Genomic DNA, 9,261 nt, shown 5'->3' with positions numbered 1-9,261 from the left:
AAAAGTTCACCAACCATTGGTCTAAATCTATGCTATGCAATAGAAATATAATACAAGCCACTTATGTGATTTTTTTTGTAGGTACATAAAAAAGTGAGCAAACTTAAAAACAGGTGAACATAATTTTTAAAAAATATTTTTAACCCAATGTGTCCAAATTATGATTTAAACACATAATCAACATAAAAAAGTATTTAAATGATATTTTACAATCTTCTTACTAAGTCTTTGAAATCCTGTATTTCCAGTAACAGCACAACTCAATTCAGACCTGCCATATTTTAAGTGCTCAGTAGCCATATGTGGCACATAGCCATTGTAATGCACTGTACAAGTGTAAACACTTCAAGAGATAAGACTTTTGTAGGCGGGATTAGCATGTGTTGCATGGGAAGAATGTAAATAATGGCACCCAGAGAGTGGACTGTGGTATATGAAATACGGCCACAAAAACATTATAACTCCTGCCATTAAGTAGTGGAATCTAGTTCCTCATTCCTTGAAAATGACTCGTTTTGACTAACAGAATGTGATAAAAAGTGATGCATGAGTTCTAGAGCCTAATTCTCAATAACACTTGTAGCTGTTTCTTTACATGCTTGGAAATTACCCATGCTGTTGAAGGAAGCCTAGATCCAACTTCTGAAAGATAAGAGATTTCACACATCATTGATTATATAGGCAAGAGCCAACACCAACACCCTAGACATGAGAGAGAGGCTACCTTCGATGCAGCCTTGCTACCTGGTCCCAGTCAAACCCAGCCTACATGAGTAAGACCAAGTGAGGCCTGCAGAAAACAGCCTGGCTTATCCATGGCAAAATTTCAGAATCATGAGCACATACATGGTTGTTGTTTGAAGCTACTAGGTTTTGGAGGGCAGGAATGTAACACAGCAATAGATATCTGACAGAACATAATTATTAACCCATGTCACCTGTGTAAGGCCTTTTTGGAAAGTAGGATTTCTTGCTTTGCAAACTTCTATGCCTTTTACTAAGGCACTGAGAAAATTTAGCTGCTCTCTTGGAACGAAAAGATATTTAGGGCTATTTTTAGCCCTCTCTGCCACTTACAGTTTCTCAACAGCTCTCTTCATTGCCTATTGTCACTTCTCTGGCAAGGACACATCTGTAAGACTACAATTTCTGGGATTCCAGTGAAAGGAGACATTTAGTCTCTCTACACTCAGGCTTACATTTCTAAATGTAATCAGAAATGCTGGAATATTCTCCTTTTCTATGCTTTCTAAAATTATGGTTTTCTAACTCTTTCCTTCCCTCCACAGCTTAACAAGATTAACTTATATGGTGGTGGAGTGGGTGGCTGCTTCTGCCCAGTCACCTCTTTTCCCAGTTTTTTTCTGTCTTAAAGCTATTCATGACAGCTTCCTTTGAAAAACCTCTGGCTGGCCAAAATGGGTTTGGGTCACAGGTCTAAAGCATACAAATGAGGGTGAATGGAGAATGAGAAATCTATTGGTTGTTTGCACATTATCTTACACCATGGTTCCAGTGTTTGTCCCCTCTGAAATTTATGTTGAAACTTAATCCCCAATGTGGCAGTATTGAGAGGTGGGCCTTTAGGAGGTGATTGGGTCATGAGGGATGGGTTAATTCATTCATAGATTAAGGGATAAATGGGTCAATGGCTGTTTGCACAGGAGTGGGACTGGTGGCTCTATAAGAAGAGGAGGGGGCACCTGAGCTAGCACACTCAGCTCCCACGTCACGTGATGCCCTGCACCAGCTCAGGACCCTGCAGAGTCCTTACCAACAAGGCAGCGCTCACCAAATGCAGCCCTTAGACCTTGGACTTCTCAGTCTTTTTAACTGTAAGAAATAAATTCCTTTTCTTTATAAATTACCTCATGTTTTAGGTATTTTGTTATAAGCAACATAAAACAAAGACATCTTACCACATTCATCTGTCCAAATAAGTTGCAAGGATATGGTCCGTAAATTAGCTTATAATTATAAGCATTCCCACACTGACTGCATGGTAAATGCCAAATATGTCATTGTAATTTATTAGTTGAACCAATAAATCCATCCAGATGGAATCTATGCCCTTTGCATGTTGGATTTGCTCTCCTCTGGATGCTGGTGTTAACTCCAATCATTTTGTAATCAGTTGGCAGAAATTTTTCTCTAAGGCCAGGCACAGTGGCTCATACCTGTAATCCCAGTTCTTTGGAAGACTGAGCTGGGCAGATCACTTGAGGGGAGGAGTTCAAGACTAGCCTGGCCAACATGGTAAAACCCTGCCTCTACTAAAAATACAAAAATTAGCTGGGCACATTGGTGGGCGCCCGTAATCCCAACTACTCAGGAGGCTGAGGCAGGAGAATTGCTTGAATCCAGGAGGTGGAGGTTGCAGTGAGCCGAGATCACACTGTGGCACTCCAGCCTGGGCGACAGAGTGAGACTCCATCTAAAAAAAGAAAAAATTTTCTCTAAACAGCTATGTAAACCATTAGGGACTACTGGATAATTTTCTACTCAGAGACAAACAGAAAAGTGAATATGGGAAAGAAAGAGCATTATTGTTCACTTCATTTCCAGAAGAACATATTCTTAGTTCCCTTTTGACACAAAATAGAGAAGTCCTTAAGCTATAATTTTTGATGCTTTGATTAATCCAACGGAACAATACTTCAATCTGCTTCAATCAAGTAGATTTTATAACTCACTGACTTTCTAAAATATCCTCATAAATAGATTCTATCATTGTTACTATAAGACAGTGTTATTATGCCAGATATTGACATAATATATGTGGGAATCAGTGCAAGACCCTGGAGCACTGGTCTGGCATGAAACATAAATCAGATACCATTCATTCATTATATGAATGAATAAAAATATGGCTGGGTGCAGTGGCTCACACCTCTAATCCCAGCACTTTGGGAGACCAAGGCAGCAGATCACTTGGACCCTGGCAACATGGAAAAACCCCATCTCTACTAAAAATACAAAAAATTAGCCAGGCATGATGGCACATGTCTTAAGTCACAGCTATTCAGGAGGCTGAGGCAGGAGAATCACCTGCGCTTAGGAAGTGAAGGCTGCATTAGCTATGATCATACTATTGCACTCCAGCCTGGGTGACAAGAATGTGACCCTGTCTCAAAAAGTGAAATATATATATATATGTATATGTGTGTGTGTATATATATATTCTCTACTAATTTTCTAAATTATCAATGTGATTAGCAAATGCAAGGGCTCAGATTTATCTAACGAGCAGCATTCTTTTCAAAAATCTGAATTCTTAACTATCTCTTTTCAGATCCTATTGAAACTTTAATACAAAATAATAAAAATATTTTTGGAAATATAAAATGAATACATAACATGTTTTCCATACATATGTAGGTCAAAGTGATGGCAGCAGTGTCCCTTCCGGAGTCACCTCTGCAAAGATGCCGACTACAGCAGGCAGAGGCATGGCTGGGGCTGCATGCTGTGTAACTGGTGGGGCCAGTAGCAAGTGGAACCCCGCCCCCTACCCAGTGGGCGAGGCAGAAGCCCCACACTCCCAGGCACAACCGCAGCTGCTCAGCTGTGGCTCTGGACCTGGGCATCCCTGCACTCTCAGGGACCAGGAAGCCCTCCTGCCTACACAGATTTGGAGGTACCTGCTCCTTCTCCCTGGGCTTTCCCCACTCCTGGCACCCGCTCCAGGCCAGAGCAGTTATGGCTGAGCCTGAGCGCTGTCGCAACCCCACTGGTTGTGCACACATTTGGGTGGTGCTGACACACCAGCCCCCTGCCGCCTTGGCCCCCTCCAGAGTTTGGGCACTGACAAGTGCGGGAGGGAGCCCAAGGCGGGGCTGGGGGTCACTCAGCACAAACCTACAGGTGCCCCTCAGTATGAACACCTTGGGCATGGTGGGCAACATGTAGATGGTGACAGGAGGCATGCAGACTCCTGGACAGAAAGGGGTGGGTTCCTGATGGAACCTCACCCTCAAGCCAGGGATGGCCTGAAGCCTGGGGGCTGGACTGTCAGCTCCAAGTGGAGGCTACAGCCCAGAGTGAGAACTTACGGTGCTTTTTCCCTGGCCCACGGCCACCCATGGACCAATCAACACACACTTCCTCCCTTCTGAGCCCATAAAGAAAACTCAGACTCAGCCAGACTCAGAGAGATGTCAGGACTACCAGCTGCAAGAACAAACCACCCATCTGGGGTCTCTCTGTCTGCAGGAAAGAGCTACTGCAGGCCTCTACCCCACTGAGAGCTGAGAGCTGGGCACTGGCTGGGACAACCTGCCTGTGAAAAGGAGCTGCCTACTTTGGGTCTCCTAAAAGCTGTTCTGTGCTCAGTGAAGCTCCTCTTCGCCTTGCTCACCCTCCAGTTGTCCACGTACCTCATTCTTCCTGGATGCGGAACAAGAACTCGGGACCCACCAAATGGGCAGGATTGAAAGAGCTGTAACACAAACAGCGCTTAAACATGCCCCCCAGCTTGCCACCTTGCAGGTGATGAGAAGGAGAGAAGAGCTGCAGCCCTCTGGGGAGCCCTGACCTAGGGGCTCCCTGAGCCAGGGCTATGGCACCCTCTCTGGGGCTCTGCAGTTCCTGACGTCTCCAAGCTTCCAGGCACCATCGTGTTCCCTTTGTCCAGATGCAGGTGCCCACAGCGGGAGCCACATGCAGTATATCTTGTCCAGCTACAGCCTTGCAGGGAGCCAGCACCTGTGCCGGCACCTGGAGCTGCCCACCCTGCCTGAGCAGCCAGCATGCCTGGCTGTGCGTAGAGGCCGGACCCGTGCTCACTTGCCCCCCACGCCCCTTGCCATTCCTTGCCTGGCTCGCCCTTGGCAGGTGTGGAATTCAGGCCAGTAGTGCAAGTTGAGCGCAGCCTGCCAGGACAAGCCTCCAAGACCTCCTTGGAGATGCTTGTCCCCTGTGTGGGAGGGATGTAGCCAGGCTGGACATGGCCAGTCAGCACCGTGTGCAGCATTGCCATGACTGAACATGGCTCTTGCATTTTTTGGGTAAATGGAGACTTTTGCATTTTGGATAAATCCTGTCAGGGTGTCCCACATGCCTGGAGTGGGGCTGATGGCTTCCAGCCGTGGGGCCCAAGACAGGCCTTTCCCCTTCCCTTCCTCAAGTCAGAGCTCCTCGTCCTGTCGTGCGCTCATTGCTTGTGACCACTGGCCTTTCTGCAGTGCAGCCCATGACCTGCTCGAGGCAGAACCAGGACCCCTGACTCCCAGCCTGATAGGTGGCTGAGGATGCTGGAGCTGAGTCAGACGTTGACAATTCTTCAGGCATTTCTAGCTCACAATTGGAATTGAACACATTGGCCAAATAAAGTTGAAATTTTACCACCTGAAAAAAAAAAAAAAGTGAGCGGAAGGAGCCTAGCGAGCACTAGCAATACTCAGGCAGAAGGCACCGCCAGCCACAGAGGTTTCCAGCTGGTGAAGTGATACCCCAAAAATCCCATAACAAATCTTTACAGAGTGAGCAAACCGTGCTGTGTGATTCTAGAGATAGAAAGTAGAATGCCAATGGCAAATATGGAAGACTCTTAGAAGGTCCTGACACAAATCTTGAAGAAAAAAACAACTTTATAATTTTGAAAAGCTAATTTCAAAGTCTGAATAAATTTTAGCTTATTAACTTCACTTAGTAAATAACTTGGTAAAATACTTCCAAAAATGTAATAATGTAGGTAATGGGCATCCAATAGCAAAGTATCCATTAAGAGACAGTTTTTAAGAAAAGTTCCTGCTTTTTATTGACAGAAAGGAAAAGGAAAGAAAATACTCTTAGTACAACTTTTATTTCTTTTTTGCTTTTGTTCTGTCCACTTAGTTTATTTTGAGTCCAGGCATTTAATTTCATCAAGCCAAATGGTTGCATCGTTAAACAAGATTTTGGTTTCAAATAATGCTGGATTTGATAGAACCAGTGATTCTAAATAGGCACAACTATGCATCCGGACTTCTCAGAGAAACACAATGGAATAATGAAATATAATTCATAAGTATAAAATTTATAATATTAGTAATTTTGTTGAAAATACTTATTGAGCCAAGTTCTTGGTGCCAAAGTCACTTCCCAACAGCAAATATAACAGTTCCAAAACGTGGAGTTCCAGTAGCCTGAGAAAGTTAACACTGTTCTTGAAGGATTAACTTAAATCCAAAGAAAACACAAACCCGTAAGTGTAGAGAGTTTCATTAAATTGAAATTAAGAGCATTACTTTGAGATTGGTACAGAGAAAGCCAGGTTAAAAAGTGTCTTTTCAGCTGAAAAGAATAATAACCATTTAAAAATTATGTAATGTCATTTAAATACAAATATTATATTAAGTCTATTTGATCATAGTTTTTGGAAGGCTATTGGGGATTTTTTTTTTAAACACCGTATGCAAACTTTTTAATGTGTATATATATTTTCCTCTCAGACTCTTAAAGCAAGCTAAATGTCCCCCCAGATCTTGTGTAAATATGCATATACAAAATGTCTTCAAGTGACTCTCTTTCTTGGCTCAGAATCCTGTGTATAGTGTGTATGATGTTAATGAAGTTAATTACTCAACTTGTGTTCAGGATGGAAGCCCAACCCCATGTTCTCAGGGACCTTATTCTATATGTTACAAACTCTTTCTCCAATACCTTCAATATCTCTGTTTACCCAGACAGACTGGAATCCTTAACTGTTTCTTCTCTGTGGGCAACAGCAGCTCTATAGGAAAAGTAGTGGCTAAATTCTTCAGAATCCACCTCCTCGGGCTTACTTTAAGGCCTTTCGTTACTTTATTTACTCTGGTTTGCTTTTGTTTCCTATTGCCTCCAATTGAGGGTCTCCCTTTAGATAAATGGGAGTTGAAAACCCCACCTGCCTGTTATTTCTCTCCCCTCTCAGAGGACTCTTTCCCTTGTTCTGAAGCCCAGAGGCCAGTCTCACCCTCACCTTGCTGACTGTTTCCTAGGTCTTGTGCTCACCTCTGGGCCTGGCCTGTCCATGGCCCCACTTTACTTTTTATCCACATATGGAGTTAGCAGAAACGGAATCTTTTCTTACAGCTTTTAAATATGTTTAAGACTGTCCCATCTAAAAACATCTTTCATTACTTAAGTTCCTACTGTAAGTTTAATCTCACTATCTCCTTTTCTTTTCAATCAAGCTCCTTGAAAACATAGCCTGAACCTCAGTCTCTATTTCATGACCTCGGAACATTGGCTTCTGTTCCCAGCAGTACAAAGAGTTGCTCCTGCTAAGGATGCCACTGGCCATATCACTAGCTCCAGGGGATACTCTTCTAAATTTATTTCAAACTCATTATGGCCTGAGATACTATAGACCATTCCCTGTTTCTTGGAATTCTCTCCGATAATATATGTGGCACTTTGGTCTTCTGGCTTCCAGGAAAAAAATAATTCACATTAAGTAAAAATGAAAACTATCTCAAACATTCATAAAAGCATGAAGATTGTAATATGAAACTTAACAGTACTACGCATTGAGTACAAAGCAGCAAGAAATGCAGACTCGTGTTACATGTTGGTCTTCAGTATCTACTTGTTTAACTTTACTGGAAAGGTGCTGGATGAGTGGGCCAGCAGTTATGCCAAGCAGGCTGTGATTCTTGAGGACAGGGAGGATAGCCTGGGGCCCAAACTAGATCTATAGCCCTTACCATTCAAACTGTATCAAAGCCTAATGCTTTACCTGGAGGGTCAACTCTCCAGAGCTGAGAGTCTCCTGCAGCTGAAGCAGGTATGGTAGCCTAAAGTTTCCTGATAGAAAAATAAAAATAAAAATGAAGGAAGAAGTGAAAAATGGGACAGGCTCAATTCTTTTTCTCCACTGTGATTTTCAAAGTGGCTGATGTGATGTGCAGGGCTGAAGCCTGGCTGGAGGGAATGAGGTGCTGTCAATGGCATGCTGGCTTTTTCTGAACGGAAAGGCAAGTGTCAGATCTGCTTTACCCTCCCAGTGAAGTTTCTTTCAGTTCAACAAGTATATGCCAGGCATTCTGATAGGCGGTAGTGTCACAAAGACAAGGAAGGCACAACCTGTATCCTCAAGGAGCATCAGTTTGGTGAACACTTGATTTCATCAGGTGACGATCAGAGAGGCTCCTCCTCAGTGAAACATCAGGATCCTTAACTCATCTGGTGGATTCTCTTTATTCTTCTCTGCTGAATTCACCAACCTAATTACACTCCTCAGTGCCCTGAGAATCCCATTTGTACGTATGCTTCTGAGTTCTCCTAATGATACCTTGGATAAAGATTTTATTACTATCCTCCATTAAAGGAAATTTGATTTCCCATGAATTTATTATTATGGGTATCAATGTACTGCCTGCGTTAGTCTTTATGAGATGCTGTTTCTGTTGGATAAAACATTGGCAGAGTCTTTTGGCTCATCCCATGTTATCCACATTTCTGTTCCTTTCGTAAGTATTCCTATTGCTTTGGGATTTTAGTTGTTAAGAGGATAGTCAAATAGAATCAAAACAATTATGCAATAATGTGCATGCCAAGGTTTCCTGGCATCACTTACCAGAAATCTACAGTGTTACACTGTATTGCCCAAATATTTTATTTACATTCGACTTGTCCCAAGGTATTGCTAAGAATAGAAATGAATATATAGCCTGTTTGCTTGGAGTATTAAGCCACATAGCCAAATTTGGATAGGTTAATATCACATCTCCCTCATGAATAGAGAATATGGAATTGAAAAATGACTAGTATGGAGGACAGAATGACTCAGAAATCTAAGAATAGCCAAATCATGTGAAAAGACCCAAAGGCTGCTTCAAAATGAACTGCATCTGCCTGACTCACAAAACCGGCAAATTACACTATTTAGGTCTATGCAAAATAGCATTTCACCAGCATTTTATCTGCATATTTCATTTTGCTTTGGGTTAGTACAAATTTACCTTCTTACTGTGAGATAACATGTAGGTTCAAAGGTGTCTTCTAACTCAGAAAATAATCAAATTTACTTTGTTTCTATCAGATTATAAAGTCATAACTTGGAGTATTCAATATTATTTTAGGAATAGATTTGAAAATACACTTTGGTTGAACCAAATGCTCCGCAGAAGTCTAGGAGACACTAGCCACCAAAGCACTTAGAAAGGAAGATCAAAGTCTCTCTCACTGTGGGAAGTCCAGTGTTGCCCTAGATAAGCACCTCATCCAGGATTCTGGGAATAATCAAACCTTCTAAATAGAGTGTCCCCTCTGCTTTAGGATCATTAGCTGCTTTACTGG

Source organism: Aotus nancymaae, unplaced genomic scaffold (genome assembly GCF_030222135.1).
Source record: "Aotus nancymaae isolate 86718 unplaced genomic scaffold, 86718_ANA_hifiasm-v0.15.2.pri h1tg000016l, whole genome shotgun sequence".
In the NCBI taxonomy this organism is placed as follows: Eukaryota; Metazoa; Chordata; class Mammalia; order Primates; family Aotidae; genus Aotus; species Aotus nancymaae.
This window is presented reverse-complemented; position numbering follows the sequence as displayed.